The 27,274-nt window shown below is 48.4% G+C and overlaps 1 non-coding gene across 1 annotated transcript; it reads left to right on the forward strand.

The window, feature by feature from the left end:
* Positions 1–25,866: 25,866 nt before the first annotated feature.
* On the forward strand, positions 25,867–25,949 carry trnal-uaa (transfer RNA leucine (anticodon UAA)). The gene has a single exon. It is a non-coding gene; the product is annotated as a tRNA-Leu (tRNA).
* Positions 25,950–27,274: the final 1,325 nt, after the last annotated feature.

The raw sequence follows: 27,274 nt of genomic DNA on the forward strand, positions 1-27,274 counted from the left end.
TAGATATTCCAAATATTCCATGCTCCCCTCACAAACAGTGCTAAGCAGGAGTTAAACCTGCCTCCTTGAAGGATTAATTTAAGCTTCAATTTAGTCATAGACTAGCTATAATCCTCCCTCTTGCAATCAGCTTTGTTTAATCCAGAATAGGCTAAGTCTGTGACTATTTTAATCTATATCTGTGCAAGTCACTTTGAGTTAAGACAGCTCAAGTTGGCAGTTTAGTCTGGGACTAGGCTTAAGCCCTGTCTGTGAAACCGGGCCCTAGTGTTTAAAAACAGACCACACCTTTTACAGTGGCTACTTTTACTATTAATTGGGGCTTTCTGTCTCTCCCCACCTAAATTCTTAACTAACCTCCCTGCCCCCCCAGTCCCTAGTTTAAACATTCCTCAACTACTCATATACCTCCCCAATACACTGGTTCCCCTATGGTTCAGATGCAACCTGTCTGGGTTGAACAGGTCCCTCCTGTTCCAGAAGGTCTTCCAGTGCCCCATAAACCTAAACCCCTCTTTTCTACGCCACCATTTTAGACACACATTTAATCCCCTTATCTCAGCTGACTTAGCCTGGCTTGCATGTGGCACAGGAAGTATTCCAGAGAACACCACCGTGGATGTTCTGCTTCTAAGCTTATCCATGACTTCTATAAATTTATCCTGCAGAACAGCCCTCCTGCCCTTTCCTATGTTGTTGGTGCCAACATGCACCATGACCACTGGATCCACCCCGGCTAGGGCCAAAAGCCTGTCCACACGATTCGGAAGGTCCCCTACCTGGGCACCAGGCAGGCAAGACACCATACGGGACCCTCTATCACGGGTGCACACATAGCTATCTACACCTATAATAATTGAATCCCCTACTACTACAACCTGCCTCTTCCTGGGGGTAGGCGGCTCCTTGGTGCCCAAGGGCCCACCTACATCCCCAGTCTCTCCCAGCTCTAAAGCTGGAAGCACCTGAAAGCAGTTAGACACCGTCACTCCAGGTGATGCCGCCTCTGTGAACTGTGTACGCCCTGTTCTACATCTATGACCTAGGTTCAGCTCTCTCAACCTACCTGTTCATCATTCTCTCCCCTCCCCCCTTGTGACGTACACACAGTCTCCCTAAATGGTGTACTAGCTCTCTCCTTTAACTCATTGTTGTGTTGGATAAGAGCCAGTTGCTCCTTGAGGTCCCGAACCTTGACCATGAGTGAGTCCACTAACATACATCACTCGCAGATTAAGTCCAACTGAACACAAGAATCCAGAAGGGCAAACAGCTTGCAAACACAACACTGAGCTGGCCCCATAATTACCTAATTCACTATGACCCCATCCTTTACTCCCTGCCCACTATATTTATATAGCGTATTTAACTTTTACCAGTGACATGCAATAATACCAGAACTGGTGAACAGAAGACAGAGGGGCACATACACGGTAAAAAACAACTCATTGGTGTTGTAAATACAAAATCGTTTGAGTCATAGATTTTACATCGAATAAATGCATTCTCTGTATTCTTTAATAAAATTGGATATAGTACACTAATTAAGTTATCTAATTTGAAACTGTGAAAATTAATCACAGAACATATGTAATGTTGCCATTTTATGTCATGCAAGATATATTTAAATGTATAATGTAAAACTGATTTCACATAAAATTACACAAAAAAGTTGGGTTTTTATAGACATGCGTAGTTGGTGCAAACCCATTTGAAACAGTCGACGGACAGTCTCCTGTTACGATCCCCAGTCTAGGGTTGAGGACCGACAGAAAGGTAAGGGAACAGGAGAGGGGAAGACGAGACAATGGGGAAGACAATGATCCCAGGGCTTGCCCAGGGCTTTATGCCCCTGGTAGGGTCACCCAAGGCAAACAGGTCCTGGGTGAGGAATCAGATGAAGTACGGCCCAAAAGACCCCTAATGACGGACAACATTTTGAATCCATGGTTTCCCTTGCCTGGATGCAGGTCACTGGGGCCCCCCCCTGGAGCCAGGCCTGGGGGTGGGGCTCGATGGCGAGCGCCTGGTGGCCAGGCCTACACCCATGGGGTCTTGTCAGGCTCACCACCTATAGGAGAGGCCATAGGGGTCAGGTGCAATATGAGTTGGGCAGCAGCCAAAGGCGAGGACCTTGGCGGTCCGATCCACGGTTGCAGAAGCTAGCTCTAGGGACATGGAATGTCACCTCTCTGATGGGGAAGGAGCCTGAGCTGGTGCGAGAGGTTGTGAAATTCCGGCTAGATATAGTCAGGCTCACCTCGACGCACAGCTTGGACTCTGGAACCAGTCTCCTTGAGGGGGGGTTGGACTCTTTTCCACTCTGGAGTTGCCCGCGGGGAAAGGCACTGAGCGGGGGTGGGCGTACTTATTGCCCCCTGACTGGGCGCCTGTACATTGGGGTTTACCGCAGTGGACGAGAGAGTAGCCTCCCTTCGCCTTCGGGTGGGGGGACGGGTCCTGACTGTTGTTTGTGCTTATGCGCCAAACAGCAGTTCAGAATACCCACCCTTTTTGGAGTCTTTGGAACGGATGTTGGAGAGCACTCCTCCTGGGGACTCTTGTTCTGCTGGTGGACTTCAATGCTCACATGGGCAATGACAGTGAGACCTGGAGTGGCGTGATCGGGAGGAACGGCCCCCCTGATCTGAACCCGAGCGGTGCTTTGTTATTGGACTTCTGTGCTCGTCACGGATTGTCCATAATGAACACCATGTTCAAACAAAAGGGTGTCCATATGTGCACTTGGCACCAGGACACCCTAGGCCGCAGTTCGATTATCGACTTTGTAGTCGTGTCGTCGGACTTGAGGCCATATTTCTTGGACACTCGGGTGAAGAGAGGGGCGGAGCTGTCAACTGATCACTACCTGGTGGTGGGTTGGCTCCGCTGGTGGGGGAGGAAGCCGGCAAAGCCTGGCAGGCCCAAGCGTATAGTGAGGGTCTGCTGGGAACATCTAGCAGAATCCCCTGTCAGAAGGAGCTTCAACTCCTACCTCTGGCAGAACTTCTCCCATATCTCGAGGGAGGTGGGGGACATTGAGTCCGAATGGGCCATGTTCCGCGCCTTCATTGTGGAGGCAGCTGACAGGAACTGTGGCCGTAAGGTGGTTGGTGCCTGTCACGGCGGCAATCCCCGAACCCGCTGGTTGACACCGGTGGTGAGGGATGCCGTGAAGCTGAAGAAGGAGTTTATAACTGCATTTTGTATATTGTGTTTTGGGATGTTATTACATCCTATTACATCCAGTGAAAATTATGAAAGTTTAACTGTTATCCTAAAGTTAGGAGAGTTTAATTAAGATTCAGCGAAGTTAGGATGTAATAACATCCCAAAACACAATATACAAAATGCAGTTATAAATGAGCATTCAATCAACTAGGTGAAATCAGTCTGTTGTGATTTAGTTTGAAATGTAACCAAATGATTTATAAATAATTGTTTAAATGACAATTTAAATTATAATTTAAATAATCATTTTGCGCCAATCGGCATTTTGAAAATGAAAGAATTTGTTCATGCTAGTATCAAAGACGAGAACGAGATCAAGACTTGTCTTTTCATCAATTTCAGAGTAACCCAGACACTTGCTAACTAAGGTCAAAATTAGTATTCATACATTTGCAGAATTGTGGATTTTCAGTAGTGACAATATACAGTATAACAAAACAGCCTCATGCTACAGTTCCTCCTAGTGGTACTGAAGATTTTCTTTCTCTATGTGAAAACCTATGATCCGTTTTAGGTTAAGTACCTGACTCTGCTGGTACCTAAAAATATACTCATACTCCATCGATTAACTGTGCAGACCATTGTGTAATGGATCATATCCATTTAGTAATATGTATCTGGCTATTTTAACCTAGCTCAGTATAATAGTGCTTGTGTATGCTGTCCAGCAGGAAAAGGTGGTAATGTTTTGCAAGTACTGTACATTCATGCAAACGCCACAGGAAACAAAACTTGAGCACTTATTTGTTGAGATGGAAGGGTATGAACATTTTGTTCACTCTAATCGTGATAATTTTATACAGATGCTCCTTTACTTACGAACTTTCAATGAGCTGGCATGACACAGCTAGGACAGGAATGCGTTTCTGTTACGTGCTGTAAGTTTGAAGGGAATGCCTACAGGTTCTCTGGACCTCCCGCCCTCGTCGCAGAAGGCTGCACCTTCTGCTCCGCCTCTCTGTCCAGACGCCGCCCACGACTTGTCCGATGCACCGCTCGTCACTTCTGGTTCCTGCAAATAAAAGGCGACGACTAATAACTTTGAGAGCTTTTATGATTTGCTTGGATTATTGTTTGAATTGCTGTGATTTTTTCACTTGTGTATAACTATTTTTTTTGGTTTCGGTTTCTGATTTTCGCTTCACCCTTTTTTGGTATCCATGTTAAATAGATGGTGGTGGACTTCTTGTGTGATTTATTACAGACAATTATTTAGAATCTCTAAATGTAATGAAACCATTGTCATGGTTACCAGCTCTCACACATCTTGCATGACTCTCATGCTTTCTGGCTCCCATGCCCATGCATGAAATCGTACCGCAAATACATATTATTCCGTTATAAACCTAAAAGCAATTCCGTCAAAGCTTTCAGTGAATATGGTGTTTTAGATTTAGAAGAAAATCTGGATAGCATTGATGGTGTGCAGTTTACTGATGTTACTGCAGTATTTGACAAGGAACAAGAGCAAGAGGAGCTAAACTGCAACAATGTGCAGGACATACTTTGAATCTCGTTGCCACAACAGATCTAGAGAAAGCTGCTGCACAGGTTGCCTCATAAAAATTATACAGGAGTTCCACATAAAAATGTGCTCATCGGGTGCTGCTAATGTAATTGAAGACATTTCCAAAATGAGATGTATTGTACCTTTGACCAGGTGAAGCTCAGAGCATCATGCTATTGAAAAGATAATGAATCTCACTGAATTCTGTGGGTCCAAGAGGCTCATCTTCTTCACAGAGAGCCATCTGATGTTGCCGACACCAATGGGAAGTGAGCTAGAAGACAACTTCTTCAAGTTTGAGAATACGTGAATGACGAGTTCCACAGCAGAGGATGACGTAGACACTAATAATAGACACTTTTTTTATTGATCCCCGTAGGGAAATTGTCTTTTACGCCTTCCACAACTTGCTCTTTTTTCATAGAGGAAGTTGTCTGCGAAGGGCTGCCACCCATAGCGGCACCAAGGGAGCTGGGGGTTAAGGGCCTTGCTCAAGGACCCACAGGCTGAGGCTGGGCCCCCACACACTGTCCAAGATCCAGACAAGACATTGACTTCATTGAACTCAAATCCAATGATCAGAGCCCTCTTTTTAAAATACAACACCACACTGTCATCAAAAGCTCCTGTTGAGCATCTTTTTTGCCAAGGATGACAGACGAACACTTTGAATAGGCTCTCTTGCTACGTTACAACTGCCTTTACTGGACTGCTGAGTAGTAAAGTAGGTGAGTCAAGCTCAAAATATACAGTATTGGCCTTTAGGTACTTCAAATGTTCACAGGCAATGTACTTTCACTTTTCGGTTTGTAACCTCATTAAAATCATGCATGTGAAAAGCAACAAATTACATGCCTAATAGAAATGCTGACAAATTTCATTTATTTGTAGGAAGAGTTTATTTTCACCCAATGATGTAGCAGTTCGAAATTGACACTTTGGATTGGTCCATGCTTGTTGTTAAGTGGCCAAGAAGTAAAGTAATGTTGGATTACACTAAAACATTGTTTAAAATGTGTAATGTTAAATGACGTATACTAGGGTTGTTTAAGAAAGATCATAATATTTTGCTTGTGTGATATACTTTTCTGTTCTTAAGTTAGCATAGGAACTTTGACATAAGAGCTGTTCATCTATAAATACTTTTTTCCTTTTTTGTTACCAAACAGCTGCGAGCTAGGAAATTTCTGTAATATGGCCTTGGTTCCTATATGAAGAGAATATTTTTATTTTCTTCTTGGACTAAGAAATTACAGCAATTCAGCTCTGCAGACAGCCTTTCTTCCCACACTGTTCGAACAGGACACACACACATTGTCACAACTTATGGCTGCAGAAAGGCAGGCAGGATCCCAGGAAACTGGAAATGCGGGGTTTTAATTACAGAGAACACTAACTAACAAGCAGCAAAAATGGTTGGACAATGGAATGTCACAGATGAACAATTTCTCGAGCCAATTACAGGGCCTTCAGGAACTGGATTACTGCACAATTCAGAGGTACTATGGTCTAAAACTTTACTGAACATCCTCTCTTGAGTTGTTGCATTTGGGCTTTGAAACTTATTGGTACTCCCAATCATACTTTGTTAAAGTTGGGATAAATGAACAAAGATGGATTTCATCTTAGTGCAGAAATTGGGTTATATATCAAAGCTGCATACCTTTAGCACATTCTGGTATGGATGCAAACAAACAACTCAAATGAAAGCAATTTATAACTCAGATATCCTTAGCTTACACCATTGGAATTACATCAGTCCTGGCATTTTAACTGTGTTAATTAACGTTCCTCAGTTTCTGTTTTTCTTCCACATTTAACATGACGAAATTGCAGTCACTTTCATAGTATGACAATGGTAATTGGAAAGGTATACTTACAGAAATCAGCACTGTTACATAAATGAAAATTCTGAAAATACAACTGCAGGAGATGTTGAAAGAAATGATGCACATTTGACATTTTCATGGAAAACGTGAGACATGCAATATGAAAACAAAGATCTACAGAAGATAGTTTTGCTGCATTTCCAAATGCATCCTAAGAACTACATTGATACACAGTGCATCATCAGTTTAGCTCATGAATGGCCCCATGGTGTCCACACTCGCCTAATGTCACAGTTTGTGCTTCAATTTTCTGTTTTTTTTTTTTTTTTTAAAGAAACACATCCAAGGAATTGACAAGAATTCCTTACAAGTAAAACAAATAAGTAGAATTGAAAACTAGTTATTAAAACTTGATCAATTAAATTAAATATGAAATATTTCTACATTGTACTGCTGTCAATTGATCGGAGGAAATAAACTTCCTTGTAAAACCACCAGTGTTTTGCAGCCTGTTGGAATACTAGCCACAAACCACAGGGGCCTGCTGGATTAAAACTAATTACTAAAATCAAGAAATATGTCCCTCTAGTATTAGAATGCAGATACACTGGCAGTTCTGTTTCTTGTGATGGTAGAGAATAGGACCCATCTTAAATTCGCAAATGTAAAACAACATTTTAATCCAGAGGTATGTTAATGTATATTATTTAATTCCGTATTTTTATTTGCTTGATGAACAGTACTATTCAATAATAGTAATATTGCTTAAATGCATGTATTTATAAACAAATAAATACATTTCTTTCAAAATTTGTTGGCACAAATTTAATACAGTAGTTTTAACTTTATGAGTGAATGCAGAGGACCTCAATGTGCAAAAATACATATGAAATAACAGAAAAACTATTCATCAAGAGCTGACCTGGGCAAGTAAAAAAAAGCCTTAAAATCATGATAACAGGAATAGAAACTGGGTGTTCTAATAAGGGAGATGTTGAATTTGGTTTCATGTAAGCGAGTTTGACCTCATTGGCCTAACTGGGTTTTTTTTTGATTGAAAGAGGAAACTGGAGTTTCTGTAGGAAACCCATAGAAACTTTATATACAAAGTCCCCCTGAAGCAGCACTAAACACATTATTGTAAAATGTACTGTATACAGTTTGATAAAGACATTTACTTAATTTTATATAATAAATTTTCTAGAAATTGTTTTTATTCATTTTCATTCGCATTTCCATAGCTCTATATTGTGGTAAACCGATCAGCCAAGGTGTGGGATGGCATAATAAATGGCAAGAGGCAATAGAAATTAACCACAACGTGGCAATTATTGCACCTTATCAGTCACTTTAACAATGCACCCTCACTGCCCACTGTGCTGCCACCCCACTTACTCCTAACATGCACAGTGGGCACCCACATACACTATGCACAACAGTTAACATTTAACACAACACATGACATAACTATACATCACAAAGACATTATAGTGCATGGCAATCATGAAGAACTATTTACAAAGAACCAGCCCAATCTGCTGCACTGCCGCCCAGTACCACCAGTGCTACACCGCCCCCCCTTAGGGGGTTAACCAGCCTAGAACCCCCACAAAGTCTTGAAAGCACTGTGGGCAGCAGTAAGTCCTTTGTGGCCACTAGGTTCCAAATCCCCCACCGCCCTGATCAGTCCCTGCTGCCAGGGTACTCACCACCGGTCCTGCTGGCTGCTCCGATTGGACCAGGGGCTGTATGGAGTCAGGTGATTATGGTGCAATATGACAGTCCTGCACCACTCCGGCATCCACACTGTGTACACCACATTGGAGATCCATTCCAGGACCTGACCAGGGCCCCTCCAGTGGCTGTCATGTTTGGGTAACCGCCCCTTTTTCCTGATGGGGCAGCACACCCAAACAGGGCTGGAAGGGCTGTCCCCGGCAGCATACGTCATATGCCCTCTTCTGTCTGGCCATGGCTGCGTCCTGATGATCCCTGGTCAGCTTGCGGATGACACACATGCGCTCTCACAGCTGGTACCAGTAGTCTAGTCCCCGTGTCGCCGGCAGCTCCAACTTATGGGGCAAGCCAAACACCAGCTCCACCGGAGACTGCAGCTTATGACTAAACATGAGGGTGCCGTGAGTGCAGCCGGTACAATCATGCACCACTGCACACTATAGCTACAAAATCAGGGGAAGGTGGGCATCCCAATCGCACTGCTGATCATCTACAAAGATCCCCAGTTGTTCAGGGTACAGTAGAACCGCTCCACTAACTGGTCACTCTGAGGGTGAAGGAGGGTTATGCGGATCTTCATGATCCCAAGCTGCTGGCAGACCTCGCTAAACACCTGCACTTCCTTCCCTGGTCACTGTGTAGCTCCTTGGGGACACCAAACCTACAAAAGAACTCCTCAAAGAGTTTAGCTAATTTAATGGTGGCACTCTAATCGGGAACCACATACACCTCGGGCAACTTTGTAGAATATTCCATGGCATGAGTATATACAGAAGTAGTTCCTGGCTTCGATGCAGGGGAAGGGGCCCAGGGCGTCGACTCCCACAAGCTCTTTGGACTGCGGAAACTGGTCAACATGTCAGGGTCGCATAGTCTGTCCGCAACCGGAACTGTCGCCACATAGGCAAATTTCCATCGGGTCACACAGTAGTTGTGCTCTTGCCTACTTAACATTCAGATGAAATACGCAGCCATGTGCTCCCCTCCAGGTCCTGCATGTGATAGCACAGCGCCAAGCCCCTTGCCACTAGGATCTGTGTTCTGGATAAACAGAAGACAGGCTCCAGGTACATTAGCACAGGAGCATTTGCAAGTGCTGTGCGGAGTTGGTTAAACACAATGACACAGGCATCCATTCATGCAATTTCCCTTCCCTTTAAGATGGTGCGGTGGTTTTGCAACGCTGGCAAAGTCCTTTACAGAGCAGACCAGAACGCGCTCCATGAGCCTCTCGACAGTGGCTGGGGCATTGCACAGGCTAAAAGGCATTGACTGGAAGTGCCATAGTCCGTAGTAGGTAAATACTACATGGATTGCATTTATATAACGCTTTTCTACTCCTACGAGCACTCAAAGCACTTTACAATTCATGCCTCACATTCACCCATCCACACACACATTCATACACCGGTAGCGGAGGCTACCATGCAAGGCACCAACCTGCTCACCAGGAGCAATTTGGGGTTCAATATCTTGGTCAAGGTACACTTCGATGGGGTAAGTAGGACCCGGGGCTCGAACCTGCAACTCTCCAGTTACCGAATGATAGCACTACCTCCCGCACCACCATCGCCACTCTAGGTCTTAGGGCAAGCTTCTGTGGCCAGTTTGACCTGCCTGTAGTCACTCTGGTGGTCCAGAGAGCTGAAATACGTTGACCCGGAGATGTAATCCAGTGTATTGTTAATGCGTGGCACCAGATAGGAGTCCTTCCTTGTCATAACATTCAGTTGTTGATAATTGAAACAGAAATGCCATGACCCATTCTTCTTGATAATGAGGACCACTGGAGCCGCCTTTAGGCTGTGGGACGGCTCCATTTCCAAGATAGGCATTATGTCTCTTGTGTTGATGTAGTGCTGCACCATGGAAGTGAGACGGCACTCTTCATCCCTGGTGGTGAAGATGTCCTTGAACAAGTCCAACCAAGCTTTGAGTTCATCCTGCTGCTCTGCCATCAGGTCCTGGCTTCTACGCTGCCACAACTGCTGGATAGCTTGCAACATCTTATGAGATGGCCCCAATACGATGTTACTGTGCTCAGAAATCCAGGTATGACTTCGGACTATGTTGCTGGTAGTCTTCCTTCAGAAGCTGCAGTTGCTCTCTTCCCCCACTGTGCCAGCACCTCTCCTCCTCTCACCCCCTAACACTATCTTTAGCCACCACTGTCACACTGGAAGGTCACCACATCTGTACCGAGGCAGAGGGCTGCCTCTAGCACATCCATGGCAGCCCTCAATTGAACTAACAGGTCCAGCCCAATGATGCAGGGATCAAATATCTCCTCCTGTGAAACTGTGTGGCCTGCCAGCGTGACCCATAGCTATCTCTTCCCCCTCATGGCTGTGCACACACCGGTCACTGATGCCAGCTGGATGCTTCTGGGTTCCCAACTAGCTGGTACAGCCCTGTCAGTGCCTAGCATTATTCCCAGACAGATCAGGGTGATAGTGGACCAGGTGCTGTCGTGTCACCGGTCTCGTCCCTTCAGTCCCTTTAGGTGCACCCACCAGGGCTTGGCAGGGAGTTCCATCCACCAGGCAGTTGACATAGAGGCCGGTAGCCTCACTTATCCAGCCCACTCTGAGAGCAGCTGTATGAGTTTTTTGTATGAGACTTTTGTGCATTGCAGGTGACACACCCTTATGGGGCCACCCATCCACCATTTCCCAGATGCAGTTTGGGGCGAAGGTGAGGTGCTGGGGCAGGATAGCTGTGAGTGATGTGTCCCAGCTTTCCACAGCAGAAGAAGAGCATAAGAACATAAGAACTATACAAACGAGATGAGGCCATTCGGCCCATCAAGCTCGCTTGAGGAGAACTTAACTAATAGCTCAGAGTTGTTAAAATCTTATCTAGCTCTGATTTAAAGGAACCCAAGGATTCAGCTTGCACTACGTTATCAGGAAGACTATTCCATACTCTGACTATGCGCTGTGTAAAGAAGTGCTTCCTTAAATCCAGTTTGAAATGTTCTCCCGCTAATTTCCACCTATGGCCACGAGTTCGTGTATTTGAACTAATGCTGAAGTAACTATTTGGTTGAACAGCATCCAAACATGTTAGAATCTTATATACCTGGATCATGTCCCCCCTCAGTCTCCTTTGCTTGAGACTGAACAGATTTAGCTCAAGTAACCTTTCCTCATATGACATTCCTCTAAGACCAGGAATCATTTTTGTGGCCCTACGCTGCACCTTTTCTAAGGCCACAATGTCCTTTTTAAGATATGGTGACCAAACCTGCACACAATATTCTAGGTGAGGTCTCACCAAGGAATTGTATAATCTTAGCATTACCTCCCTTGACTTAAACTCCACACACCTGGAGATATACCCCAACATCCTACATGATCAGCTACCTTTATTTCAGTGGGACCCATAAAATACCTGTACTTTATATTTCTGCTCCCTGCATGGAGTACCTTACATTTGTCTACGTTAAATTTCATCTGCCAGGTATCGGCCCAGTCACTAATTAAATCAAGATCCTGCTGTAGCTGCTGAGCCGCTAATTCAGTATCTGCTACACCATCCACCTTGGTGTCATCTGCAAATTTCACCAGTTTACTGTATATATTGGTATCTATATCATTTATGTAAATTAGAAACAATAGTGGTCCTAAAATCGAACCCTGCGGTACCTCACTATGGACGCAGGCCCACTGTGACATTGTGCCTCTTATAACTACTCGCTGTTTCCGATCTGTTAACCAGTTATCAATCCAGGTCGCTATGGTACCTAAAATACCTGTCGCTTTGAGTTTAAGTAGGAGCCTCTTGTGGGGGACAACATCAAAAGCCTTTTGGAAATCTAAGTAGATGACATCATATGCCTTCTTCCTCATCAACTTCCTGAGTAGCTTCCTCAAAAAACTCCAACAGATTCGTTAAACAGGATCTACCTCTCCTAAATCCATGCTGGCTATCCCGCAAAATGTTATTGGAGTCCAGGTAATCTACCATTTTCTCTTTGATTATAGCCTCCATAACTTTACCAGTTATACAAGTTAGACTGATTGGCCTATAGTTTGACAAATTACTTCTATCCCCTTTTTTGACAATGGGCGTTATGTTGGCATGCTTCCAATCAGAAGGTACCACACCTTCAGATAAGGATTTTTGAAACAGTATGCGGTGTTGGGGGCAGGATTTCTGGCGAGGCGCAGGAGGAGCACATCCTCACGCAGTTCTTCTCCCTCAGCACTCACCGCAGTGCAGGCTCAAGTCCGGGGTGGGTGTGGCACTGTGCCCAAAAATTTTTTTTGCCACCTCCCCCTGCTCACTGGCTGCCATCAGTGTGGCTGACTTCAGCAGGCGCACATGATCACACAGTCCTTTCGGGGAGAGTAGGAATGCATGAAGGCCATCTTGTCCTGGATTGCCCGGAGCATGTCAAGGTAGCCCTGCTGGGTACAGTCCTCTAGCTTGGCTGCGAATGCCCCCAACCAGTTCTCCAGCTGTTCTTCTTCCCCTCTGACTTTCACTGGCTAAACTGCTGCTCCAGCATGGTAATCAGGGCCCCGCAGTCGTGCTGCTTTTCCAAAGAAAGGCTTAGAAGAGCCTTCACCATCTCCCCTTCCAGTAACATGACCAGGTGATCCGCCATTTCACCAGGGGACGAGCCACTGAGCTGTACTACCAGGAGGACCTGGATCAGATGAAGCTCCAAGGGCCCCTTTCCGTCACTTGAGGAGGGTCTTGATCACGACCAGCTACATCCCTGTCACTTGAGCAAGTGGGGTGCATTGGTGCCATCAAGGCAAAGCACTCGGTTCTTGGAGGTCCCATTGGGTTGGCTGAGCCCCTTATGTGGTGGGTTTTTTAGAGCTCTTCCCCCACCCTCTGGTGCTTTTCAATCATTGTCTCCAGTTCTGACACTAACATGATGGACTGATCTGTCATGGTGTGGGATAGCATAGTCAGTGGCAAGAGACAAAAGAAATTAACCACAAAGTGGCTGTCCTGTTCAGACCAGGCACGGAGCAAGGAAGTAGGCAAAGGGAATAGTGGAATAGGGTAAACATGGAAATTATCAAGGGGTAACACACTCAGGAAACACATAGCAACATCAATGACCAGACTGGGAAAACAGACTTAAATACACAGAACTAATGAAACACAACGAGAAAAAGCTGGTAACATGGGGATTCTACACGAGGTAGCAAGGGGGCGAGGCACACAGAAGGATCGGCACGAGCAGGGCATGACAGAATTTCATTTCAGTCAACGTTTTTCACCCTCATCACCCAACACCTAGCAACACCTTAGCAACACCTTACCAACCAGCTAGTGACACCTTGCAACACCCTAGCAACCACCTACAATTGCAGAGCAACACCCTAACAACCACCTAGCAATGCCTAGCAACCACCTACCAACCAGCTACCAATACCCTAACAATGCCTTGTAAAAAAGTTGTCCTCTGAAGAGGGGGGGGTGGTAGTGGGCAAAAAAAAACACTAATAGCATATTGAAGCAAACAAAAGGACTGCGTATGTGACACCCAGGAGTATTTGATTATAGAAAGGCACCCCCCCCCCCCCCCCAACAATTGGTAAGTTAATTATTTTGTTGTTTTTTGTGTTTTCATTGTTTTTGCTGTGTGGCTTGTGTTAACAGTAACCTCTGGTGCTATATCCTTTTACGCCAGAGGGCAGTAATGGCGCATGGGAGACAGAGGCTGACTGCGAACCGTAGAAGCAGCTCAAGTGACTGCGAACCGTAGAAGCAGCTCAGTTCGAGCATTGATTGTTATTTTCTGTTATTACAGGTGAGTTAAGTGCACAAGCATTAGATCGATAGTGTTCTTAGTAGTATTTGTAAGTTGAATGACTATTTGTATTGCTCTAGATTATACTTTTAGAACGTTTGTATGTCGGAAGTAACTGCTCATGGCCGCTAGCCTTAATGCTAATTATTATTCGGGCCCGTGTTGAAAGACAATCAGATGGTTGTTGCTTATGTTACACGTGTTAGTCCAGGTCAACGATACAGTTTAATCAGAGTACTTGCCCAAATAAGTATGAGTGGAAATGTATACTCATAAGCCCTAAAGTCCGGTCCATTGTTATGTCGTATGGAGATGAACATGTTTTATTTGTTGTAAGTTGAGGCTGACTGCGAACCGTAGAAGCAGCTCAGTTCGAGCGCGAGCTACGTACAGCAGTCAGCACAGCACAGCCATTATATTTGATTGTTATTTTCTGTTATTACAGAATAAAAGCCAACCTGTTACACGCCAGCCCAGGCTTTTGTCGTAACGTGTGCAACACGTACTTCTTTTTGGGAGGTTAAAGGATTTTGATGTTCATTGGTATGGGAAACGGACAATTTTGGTATTAACTGGGCAGTTGTACTTTTTTTCTACGCACCTTGTATGAAGGCAACGGCATGTATATATGCTGATTTAGCGAATACGTCTTTTTAACTTGCTATACACACACACGTAACCAGGTTATTTTTTTGATATATATAATTATGGAAAATCAATTTGAAATCTGTTTTTGAATTTGCTAATTTGCTATCAGTGTATGGCATCAGAGTATGTGTAATATACAAAATTCACACAATGCAAATAAGCAGATGCTATGCCGAAAAAGGCATCCCAGCCATAGAATGCTCTTTTGGGAGCGCGCACCACTGAAAACAGCGAAAGGAGACCTCTACTATGTAATGCGTGAAATTGATTGTTTCAGTTTAAGCAAACTCTTAAATAGTATGTAACGCATCATACGACATTGTATTTTGTTAAAATACAGATATATAACAAAAAAATAAATAGGTTGCATATCTGAAAATGGTTTGTTACTTAGGCTGTCACATGCCTGTTAACATTGACTCAAAAGTTCAAAACAGCAGACATTGTTACGCCCAGCTCGTCCGTTCCTCGTGTGTGCCACACCCCCTCATTATCCACATGTGCTTCCCCGATTGTGCCCAGCTGTTCCCTGTTATTTTGACTTGTCTCTTGTATATCAGTCCACGTTTTGCCCTGTCTGATGTCGGTCATTGATGTTATGTGCATCGCTATACCCCCAGTCATCCCTAATAAACCCTCGTTTTCCCGTATTCCGCCTACCTGCCTCATCCTTCGCCACTTCCAGCCTGCCCTGCAGAGCAGCCACCGCCTCTAGCGGCTTACCACTATTCGGAATTGGGGGGCTAGAGCTGTGTGCGACGCTATTCCGTGAATCCCCATGACTCTTAAAGGGGCAGCACCTGCTTTTATGGCGCCTGATCTACTTGTCCAGCCTGTGCCAGTTCTGCCTGTTCTGGCGGTTGCTGCACTGATTAGCTAGGTTCCAGCCATGGCTGCTGCACCGTCCGAGCTCCCTGCTGCGGCTGCTGCACCACCCAAGGTGCCGCCTCCGCCTGCTGCACCGCCCAAGGTGCTGCCTCTTGCTTCGCCTGCTGCCCCACCCGGGGTCCTGCTGCACTGCCTGTAGCTCTGGCCGAAGTCCTGCCTCCGGCTACTGCTCCGCCCAAGGCGTCTGCTATGGTCCCGCCTCTGCCCAAGGCCCCTCTGCCTCCGTCCATCCCTGCTCCACCCGAGGCCCCTCTGCCTCTGCCTGCGCCTGTAACTCCAGCCCCTGAGACTCTGTCAGTCCCGGTCCCTGACCCTACTCCAGTCCCTCCAGCTCCAGTCCCCGAGGAGGTCCCAGACAATCTAACTACCGCTCCTTCCTCCTTGGAGGAGAAGGAGCTTGAGTGGGACCCCTCAGGGACCTCCCTAATGACTCCTCTACCCTCACCCCAACGAGGTCAACCCTGGCCAAGACCCCACCTTTCAGTGTCCCAAAAGGGGAGAGGGCACAGGCGCAGGGCTAGGGTCCCACCCGCCCTGCCCCCTGGCTCGCCCTCGCTCACTTTGGCTGGGGTTCGGGGGGCGCCTGCGGGTCCTGTTGCTACTGGTCGGCTGTCACCTGTGGGTCCCCCTCCGACGCCTCGTCACCCAGCCTCGGTCCCACCTCCAACGTCTCGTCGGTTGCCTGCGGGTTCCCCCGCTGCGGCTTCTTAGTCGCCTGCGGGTCCTCCCATTACGGCGCGTCGGTGGGCGTCACCGTTGCTGGCTGTGGCTGCGCCGTCTCCTGCTGCGGCTCCCCCTCCCTCCTTGCCTTTGCAGGTGTCCCCTCCGGCTTCCTCCTTGCCTCCTCTGGTGCCCCCTCTGACTCCCTCCTTAAGCCCTTCGCCTGTCCCTCAGCCTGTCTCCTCAGCTCCTCTGAGATCCCCTCCTGCTCCGGCATCCCAGTCACCTGTGGCCCCTCTAGCTGCTACCCATCACCTGCTATGGCTCCCTCAGGCTCCCCTTTGTCCCCTGGCCTTTCCTGTCTGGTCTTCCTTGCCTGCTCCTGGTCCCTCTGTTCCTCCTGTCTCTGCTCCTCGTCATTCTGTGCCTCTCTTTGCTCCTGGCCCTTCTGTTCCTCCGTTCTCTGTTCCCTCTGTGTCTCCCTTCCTTATCTGCCTGTCTGCGTTCCCTGTTCTGTGTCAGGTCCTGTCCTGGCTTCTGCCGTTGTGCTTGTTTTGTCTGTCCGTTTTGTTCCCGGTTCCACGTTAATGATCTTGTTCTTGCCTTCTAGGTCCTGTGTCCCTGGTCTCGTCTCGTCTGTCAGCTCCCCTGAGGGGGGTGGTTCTGTCACAGTCACACCCAGCTCGTCCGATCCTCGTGTGTGCCAAGCCCCCTCATCATCTAAGTGTGCTTCCCCGATTGTGCCCAGCTGTTCCCTGTTATTTTAATTTGTATCTTGTATATCAGTCCACGTCTTGCCCTGTCTGAGGTTGGTCATTGATGTTATGTGCTGTACCCCCAGTCATCCCTAATAAACCCTCGTTTTCCTGTATTCCACCTACCTGCCTCGTCCTTCGCCGCTTCCAGCCTGCCCGTCCATCATGGAGCCTGACAGGCATGAACCTGGCAATATACGCTTGTTACACAATAACACTGTTCTTTTTTCACAAAAAAAGCTGCCAGAAAAGGCATACCCTGTTGAATCTGGATCTACTTTAGCTACACCACTGGAACTTGGTGTTCATAAGAGCTGGAAGTTCTTATGGAGGGAAATTGCTACATTCATGACTGCCGTGTTTCAATAATATCCGAAACCAGGCTTCACCTACTGATCCCCGATGCAGCCGTACAACTCGTGTGGCACCATGCACCACTGGGACCGAAACAGACTCCAGTAAGAGCAGAGGAGGCGGTCTGTGCATTCTCGTACATTAAAATTGAGTCTAAAGATAGTTTAACCATACATACACACTGTTCATCAGACCTGGAGTCCATCTCTATTAAATGCTGTCCTTTTTACTTACCGAGAGAGTTAACAGTTGTGCTAATCATGGCTGTGTACATACCACCCAATGCTAGCGTTAGCTTAGCTCTCTCTCTGTTGTCAGACACCATTAATAAGCTACAACAGGCTCACCCCGAGGGCGTACACATCATAGCTGGCGACTTTAATGAGGCAAACTTAAAGTCTGTTCTGCCTAAGCTCTGTCAACATGTAAAGTGCCTGACCAGAGGAGGGAACATATTAGATCATGTTTATACAAACATTAAACATGCATACACAGCCATACAACTCCCACATTTAAGCCAGTAAGACCACTTCTCTCTGTTTCTTACACCTGCAAACACACCTCTCAGAAGAACAACTACTCCTTTAAGACCATCACCACATGGCCTGAAGATACACTTTCCTAGCTCCAAGACTGCTCCACTCACACTGAGTGGAATGTCTTTGAACATCAAGACCTGGCTGTACACACAGAATCTGTCCTATCATACATCAAGTTTTGTATTGGGACTGTCACAGTGAACAAACGCATCCGGGTGTTTCCCAACCAAAAGCCCTGGATGACCAGCCAGGTCAAGACACTCATCATGAACTGAAACATTGCCTTCAGGTCAAGAAACAAAGGACTGTACAGCGCTGCTAGATCAAACTTGAAGAGGGAAATCAGGAAAGCCAAGTCTGACTACAGGAGGAACACAGAAAACCATCTATCTGACAACAATACTCAGCAGGTGTGGCAGGGAATTCAGGCGGATCACCAATTTCAGGGGACACACAAATGCAGATGTGAACTCAAGTATCTCACTAGCAGAAGAGCTGAACACCTTCTTTGCTCACTTCGAGACTCCAACCCCACAGTCTCCAGTGAATTTTTCCCAGCCTCAACCAGTCTCCTGCTCCCACTCATGGACTGTACAGGAACAGGATGTGAAGCAGGTTCTCAGCTAGGTGAACCCCAGGAAAGCCACTGGACCTGATGGTGTTCCCGGGAAAGTACTCAGAGCCTGTGCTAACCAGCTCTCACAGGTCTTCACCATCATCTTCAATCTATCCCTGACACAAGCCACCATCCCAGCCTGTCTGAAGTCCGCCACCATCATCCCGGAACCCAAAATATCAGTCACACACAGTCTAAATGACTTCCGACCAATCGCACTAACATCCATCATCACCAAGTGTTTTGTGCGGCTGGTCCTAAACCACATCAAAGCCCACCTTCCTGCATCTTTTGACCCCTACCAGTTTGCCTACAGAACGAACAGGTCAACTGAGGATGCCATAGCAATCGCAATTCACACCGCACTGAGCCACCTAGAGCACCGGGAGAGCTAGATCAGAATGCTCTTCCTCGACTTCAGCTCTGCCTTTAATACCATAATCCCCGACATCTTGATCACCAAACTGCACAACCTGGGACTCCCCCACTCACCTGCTCCTGGATCAAGGACTTCCTCACAAGTCAGCCCCAGACAGTAAGACTTGGACCCCATCTCTCCTCCACCCGAACACTGAGTACAGGTTCCCCACAGGGCTGTGTGCTGAGTCTGACTGCAGACCGGCCCACAGCAGCAACATCCTTGTGAAGTTTGCTGATGACATGACGGTAGTGGGCCGGATCTCAGGTGGAGATGAGTCTGCCTACAGGGACGAGGTCCAGGAACTGTCTGAGTAGTGCTCAGCAAACAACCTAGCTTTGAACACCACCAAGACAAAGGAGATCATCCTGGACTTCAGGAAAAACAGGGCAGATCCACATCCCCTCCACATCAAGAGTGACTCTGTGGAGAGGGTCCACACCTTTATCTTTCTGGGCACCACAATCTCTTCTGACCTCTCCTGGACTGAAAACACCACAGTTGCCGTCAAGAAAGCACAGCAGCATCTGCATTTCCTGAGATTGCTCAGGAAGAACAACATCAGTGAGAAGCTGCTGGTGACCTTCTACTGCTCCACCATTGAGAGCATTCTAACATACTGTATCACAGTATGGTTTTCCCACTGCACTAAGGCAGACCGGAGGAGACTGCAGAGAGTGGTCAAGACGGCGCAGAAAATCATCGGCTACCCCCTCCCCTCACTAAAAGACATTTATACATCCTGCTGCATCAGCACAATCATCACTAAGGGAATCATCAGAGACAGCACTCACCCTGCCTATCACCTGTTTTGCCTGTAGCTTTCCGGCAGGCACTTCAGGGCCATTAGGACCAGGACTAATAGGCTCAGAGACAGTTTCTTCCCACAAGCCATCACTGCAATGAACACACACAGACAATACACACCACCCTCACAATACACAATACAATACACACCTTCACAGGAGGCCGTGGAGAATATTTTGGATTGGATTGGATTGGAAAAGCCCTTTATTGCTGATGCAATATACCATGGCACCAGTCACAAGTACCGGTGAAGAGCAGGCCATCAACCGACCTTACATATACACAGACATCACAGTAGGGGGAAGACCGGCCGGGAGACAGGGGAAGTGAGAAGAATAGAAACAAGATAACATGGTGGGAGAGGAGGAGAATAAAAAAACACCCCCCAGAATGCACTCCAGTAGGGAGTACATTGTGGGAACCGAAAAAAACACCTCAGCAACATAAGCACATGGGCACTACACCTTACATAAAAATGACACGACTTGCAACGGGTAGGGGAAAGGGGGTGTGGAGGTGACCCAGCAGAGACAGACAGCCATCCGGTCCTGCTGCCATAGAAACGGCGCTGGTCAGACCCGCCTGTTCACGCTGGGGGTATGAAGCGGCGGAGGCGTGGGATGGGGGGAGGGTAAGTCCTTGGGATTGGGGGAGAGGAATGCAAGAGAGTCTCACTGCCTTGTTCTTCTGGGGGAGTTGTTAGTTCCAGCAGCAGCCTTGGCCAAGGCCAGTGCTGATATGGGGGAGCCAAATACTTGATAGAATAAGGTTGTTTGGGTTTCCATGCGAGGAGCTGAAATTTCCAGCTCCTCTAATGTCCACGCTGATCTCCGCCATCCAATAATTTTTGCAAAGCTGTTAGCTTCTCCACGATGTTATCCAGTTTGCACAGTCTGCACAGTCTGAGTGCTAACAGCTCTGCCCACTCCATCAATCATTCCGGCCAGCCTAGTGGGGCTTTTGAGAGGCTGTCACCGTCTTCTTCAATCTTTGATAAACCAGGGCAATGCCTAATCCAATCAGCATAATACCTGTAATCATGGTTCCGAATAAGTAGATTGTCTTCAATGTCCTCCACGGAAAGAGCTGCCAGGCACACGACCCTCCACCGCTCCCATCCGTCCATCGTGTAGCCAGCTGCGTACGTTCCTGCAGGACAGTCAGGTTCCCCCGACCCTAGGCTTCTCGTCGAGAAGATGGTGTCAATTGCGTTGAGAGACCAGCTGATCAAATCCATAATTTTTCGTAGTTTTGGAGAGCAGGGCTGAGAGAGTCTCTTCACAGACACAGTATAAGACAGTAGACTAGACGAGACGAGAGGAGCGAAGCAGGGAAGATAAGGGGAGGGAGAGGGTAAGAAGTGCGACCGCCTCCGTTGAGAGCCAAACGAGGAGGGAGCTTTATAGGGAGCTTTGCGCTGTAGGGCCAACACTAATTTTTTTAAAAATACAGACATGTCCGGCACTCCCGAAATGAAAGATTCAACCTCACCTTCTAAGACTCAGCAGGAGCAAGAGGCTGTTATGCGGCCTCCGAGGGCTCCCAGGAAGATTCGTACGGCACGTAGACGGGTACTTATGATGCGAGCGTCTGAAGACCCGAGGGCTACCTGGGAGCTGCCCAACGGGGAACTGCGCGTCTTTCAGGTCACCGGAGACGGCCCAGACCCCGCGAAAGACGACCCGCATCTGGTGAGTTTCTCTGAAGATGAATGGGGAAACTTGAAGACTGTCGTAACCCTGATGATGGAGGAGAGCACCGACCCTGACTTTCAGCCGGACATTGATAGAATGGAGATGCACTATAGAGATGCTGGCAATGGTAAACAACGTAGCACCTTTATAAAGTGGGACGCAACCGGGGAGCTGGACAAGAGAATGCTGAATATATGGCAGCTACCTAAATGCGACTGTTTTGGGCTGAGAATACCGTTTGTGATTTGGATGCGGATGACTAAAGAAAAGTCTGGTTACTTCCAAGCGCTGTTTAAGGAGAGTCGGGGGCATAAGGAGATGCAAGAGTTGAAAAAACCTATGCCGTAAGGATCACCCCCCCCTCACCCGCCGCCGCTATATAAAGTGGACTCCGTTACAACCCCTTTCACAAACATCATCATCATCATCATGGCAGCAGCTGCAAATTATAGCAACAAAGTGTTCTCCGACGACGACGAAAGCGGGGACAATGAGGCTCCAGCAGCAACACAGGCCTCTGATCCTGGGGAGCTCCCTCCGACCCCTCCACCAACACCGGCCTCTGATCCTGGAGAGGACCCTCCGACGCCTGAGATCTGCACGCTTCTCTCCAGACCTGCTTTGTGCAGAGGGATGCTCAACTGCATAAAAGCCATGATAGTGGGCCTTTTAGCCTCAGTCATCAGGAAGCATCAGCAGAAAAACTGCTACGGCTGGGAGGTGGATCATCCCAGTCAAAAACAACACTCTTGTCTGTTTCCTCCAGGCAGAAATTACTTTTACATACACTTTGACTCTGTGTTGCGTGACCTCTGGACCGGCTGGCGACCGGCTGACACCCGCCTTAACTCACGTTCTGTCGACCCTGGGCATCCGAGTGGCCGTTGGTAGGTTGGAGGGGGCCGTGGAAGCTATCCTGTACGATCTACGTGAGGCCCGTGACGGCATGCTGGAAATCAGTCGACTGGAACAGGATCTGTTTGAACAGAACCCCGCGCTTAAGCAGATCCTGGAAGAAGAATTTCTGACTCGTTGGGAGGCCCGAGACTAAAACAAAAGCATCTTGTGATGGGGAACAGTATCGGCAGACCCTTACGGCGGTTTATGTTAAATGTTTTTTTAGAAAAAGTTAGTCCACTGTTGTTGCATGCTATCGATAAAAAAAAGAAAAGCGATTGTTGGGATAGGGATGATTATGCTTGTTGCTGCTTTCATAGACTGGTATTTGAGATTGCTCAAGTCGGAGAAAATTATCAGCGGGGAATGGATTTACTTACTCAGCTGATGGCAGAGGGAGAAAGACAATCCCCTGAAAGTCTCATACGCGCCTGTCTATCTTGTATTCCCGACAATGAATTTGACTGTAATCACATTTTTGTATTTTACGCTTTAATCGTAGACGTAGTTGCCTTTAAATTTCATGAGAAGCAGCCTATCAATGTTAATCAGATGCTTTCTACTCTGCATACATGTATCATTGAAAAAGCCACTATATCCACCTTACTGCATGTGACATCGCTAATCTACCTCAACAACTGTCACGGGTGTAACTAAATGTATACCAGCATTTTGAAAATATATCTTTCACGAATTGTATACCAGCATTTTGAAAATATGTGTTTCATGAATTGTATACCAGCATTTTGAAAATATATCTTTCACGAATTGTGTACCAGCATTTTGAAAATATGTGTTTCATGAATTGTATACCAGCATTTTGAAAATATATCTTTCACGAATTGTATACCTGCATTTTGAAAATATATATCTTTCACTAATTGTATGCTGTTGTAATAAAAAAAAAATTAAAAACTTGAATACCGTTGTGTCATGAGACGCTCGCGATCGCTGGGTGAGCGTGCAGGTAGACGAGCGAGCAGGAACGGGTCAGCAGGCAAAGTACGGGAAACTGGGTTTAATAACAGGATGCAGGACACGAACCATCAGAGACTAACTAACATCAATGACAGACAATGGACTCAGGTAAGACACGGACTGAAATACACAGGACTGAGCAAATTAACTAGACACAGCTGGGTACAATCAGGAGAAAACACGTGGGTAATCAGGGGGCGTGGCACACAGGAGGAGCGGACGAGCCGGGCATGACAGAACCCCCCCCCCCAAAGGTGCGCTTCTCCGGGCGCGCCAAGGAAGGGGGCGACGGACGGGACGAGGCAAAACAGGACCTGAAAAACAAGAACAGAATCAACGCAGGACGGGGAACAGGACCGAAGCACAAAACACGGCAAGAGACAGAACGTAAGACAGGAGCTGACAGACGAACGGGAAAGCGGAGAGACAGACCAGGAAGGGAGAGACAGAAGGAACGGGCGGAACAAAGGGGCCAGGGGTGCTAGGCGGGTACACCGGGGAACAAGGAACAGAGACGGGCAGAACGAAAGGGCGAGCCGAAAACGGAGGGGCAAAGACAGGAGGGACAAAGGCAGGGGCACCGGGCGAGAAGGAGGGGGAGCAAAGGGTCGGCCGAGGGAGCCACTGCGGGCGACGGGAGGCAGCCGGAGGGGCCGCAGGCGGCCGGAGCGGACCCCGGAAGGGCCGAGGAGACAGGGCGAGGGACCGAAGCAGGGACGAAGGAGGGAGTCGGAGGGGGAACCAGGGAAGGGGACGAGGGAGCCGAAAGGGACCTGGGTAAGGGCAAGTAGAGGGGGGGAGCCGCCGCAGGCGGCGACGTCCTCCTACGCGCAGGAGGCGGGGGACCAGCAGGCGACCGAGGAGCCGCCTCAGGGGCACCTGCAGGCGACCGCCGAGGACCCGGCGGAGGGAGCGAGGCAGGGCGACGAGGGCGAGGAGGGGGATCCGCAGGCGACCGCCGACCCGGGGAGCCAGGACCTGCAGGAGCCGACCAAGCCCTAGCGCAGGCGAGGGAGGGCGAGCCAGGGGGCAGGGCGGGCGGGACCCCAGTCCTTCGTCTGTGTCCCCTCCCTTTACGGGACACAGACATGACGACCCCAGGTTGGGGTCGAGTTCGCCGGGGCGAGGGTGAAGTCACAAGTGTGATCCCCGAGGGGTCCCATTCCAGCTCCTCCACCTCCGAAGAGGGAGGAGCCACGATGGAGTCCTCCGGGACCACCTCGGGGACTAGGGCGACAGGACCTGGGGCACGGTCAGAAGCAGGGGCACGGTCAGGGACCGGAACAGGGTCAGCAGGCTGTGGGGGCGCCGGCCTGGGAGCTGCTGGAGCGCGGTCAGGACTTGGAGCGCGGTCAGGACTTGGAGCGCGGTCAGGACTTGGAGCGCGGTCAGGACTTGGAGCTGCAGGCTGTGGGGGCACCTGCCCGGGAGCTGCAAGTTGCTGCAGTGGGGGCGCCTGCCCTGGAGCTGCAGGCTGCTGCAGTGGGGGCGCCTGCCCTGGAGCTGCAGGCTGGGGGAGCTGCACAGGCGGTAGCTGCGCAGGCGGCTGCGAAGGCGGCTGCGAAGGCGGCTGCTCGGGCTCTGGGGCCGCAGGGGGCGGGACCGGCAAGTCCCGTGTGGGCAGGACGGGCGTGGCCCCTTTAAGACTCCGGGGCACACGCGGGATGGCATCCTGCACTGTGCTGGCCCCCTTATTGGCCAGCCGGTCGGGGCGGAAGACATACTGCTCTAGGGGCGGTGGCAAATCCGTGGCGGCGGGCCACTCTCTCCGGATGGGGGAAGCTGCCTGTGCAAGCAGCGTAGCTGCGCCGGTGACGGTAAGAGCGGCCGGGGAGTCCTCTAGTTCCCTGGCCGGAAGGGAAGCGGGCTTCTTTTTCCTCCTCCTCTTCGTCGTCACGGCGGTCGCCGGGGGCTGTTCCGCGTCCGCTGGGACGGACCACTGGGGAAGGACCTCCGCGACGCCTGGCTCGTCCAGCTCCAACCTCCGCGTGGTCACGCGCCTAACCAGCTGGTAGAGGTTGGAGCGCACCACTTCGCCACTTCGCTTGGGACATCGCCAGCAGGTCGTCGCAGCTGTCGGTAGCCAACCTCAGCGCGACGGGGTCCTCCAGGACTTCGGGCTGGAGGAGCCAGTAATGCACCTCCTGCAGCAGACCGAGACGCTGGTCCTCGGTCTGCCGCGGTGCCTCGTTGGTTTGGTCTGTCATTCTGTCATGAGACGCTCGCGATCGCTGGGTGAGCGTGCAGGTAGACGAGCGAGCAGGAACGGGTCAGCAGGCAAAGTACGGGAAACTGGGTTTAATAACAGGATGCAGGACACGAACCATCAGAGACTAACTAACATCAATGACAGACAATGGACTCAGGTAAGACACGGACTGAAATACACAGGACTGAGCAAATTAACTAGACACAGCTGGGTACAATCAGGAGAAAACACGTGGGTAATAGGAGGCGTGGCACACAGGAGGAGCGGACGAGCCGGGCATGACACGTTGTAATAGTCTTTGTAAATAATAAACAAAAATGTTGAGCAGGGTGGCTGAGTGGTTAAGGCGTTGGACTTAAAATCCAATGGACGTATGTCTGCGTGGGTTCGATCCCCACCCCAGCTAAACTCTTTTGTAAAAAACACAATTTCATTGATGTTCACTCAATGTCGTCAACAATGACGATAAAAACCCCCCTCCACAGACAGCTATAAAACGCCGCATCCCCACTCTCCCCCACTCACTGTGTGTGTGAAAAGCATGTCTGTTTCCAAGACTACAGCTCGCGTCTTGAGCCGTTCGTACTATGACCCCAGCCAGCTGGGGTCATACGGGGGTGTCTCCAGACTGCAGAGAGCCGTGGAGCAAGATACGGGGAAAAAAGTGGGTACTGATGACATCAGAGACTGGCTGTCTATGCAAGACAGTTATACTTTACATAAACCGGTTAAAAAGAATTTCCCCAGTCACAGAGTGTTTGTACCGAGAGCCATGTATCAGTGGCAGGCCGATTTATGCGACATGCAAGGGCTGACCACGTACAACGACGGGTTAAAATACCTCCTTACGGTGATTGATGTTTTTTCTAAAAAGGCCTATGTGCGTGCCATAAGAAACAAGACTGGGGTGGGTGTAACGGAGGTATTTGATTCTGTTTTAACCGAGGGGGGCGTCCCCCTCAATCTACAGACGGATACCAGTAAGGAGTTTTTAAATGGGACTTTTCAGAAACTTTTAAAAACTCATAAAATCACCCATTTCACAACGGCTAGTGAACTTAAAGCTTCCGTCGTAGAAAGATTTAATCGAACGTTAAAAGAGAGGATGTACAGGTACTTTACGGCTAAAAACACTCGGCGATACGTGGACGTGTTGGACGATCTAATAAAGTGCTACAACCAGTCATTTCACAGCACTATTAAAATGAAACCTTCCGAGGTCACGCCCGATAATGCTCATCTAGTATTTGATAATCTATACGGTCCTCTGAAGAAAAAAAAAAGCACACGGCCACGTTTTGAGTTTAACATAGGGGACACTGTGAGAGTCTCCAAGCACAGTCAGATTTTTGACAAAAAGTACGAGCAGACATTCACCGATGAGTACTTTGTCATATGCGAACGTGTGCCCCAATCGCCGCCGGTGTATAAATTGAGGGACGTGCGCGGCGAAATACTCGAGGGTACATTCTATGAAGCGGAGCTGCAGAAAGTCAAAATATCTCTGAGACGCGCGTTCAAGGTCGAGAAGGTTATAGGCTCAAAGACCGACAAAAAGGGGAAAAAGTGGATTTTAGTACATTGGCAGGGTTGGCCCTCGAGGTTCGATTCGTGGATACTGCAGTCGTACTTGATACAGGTTTAATTTTTTTTTTTTTAAGAAAAAGAGAGAAAAAAAAAATGGAGGATCGCCCCTCTTTTTACCTCACGCTGCCGTCAAACTCTTGTCTC

This window comes from Brienomyrus brachyistius, chromosome 14 (genome assembly GCF_023856365.1).
Source record: "Brienomyrus brachyistius isolate T26 chromosome 14, BBRACH_0.4, whole genome shotgun sequence".
Classification (NCBI taxonomy): Eukaryota; Metazoa; Chordata; class Actinopteri; order Osteoglossiformes; family Mormyridae; genus Brienomyrus; species Brienomyrus brachyistius.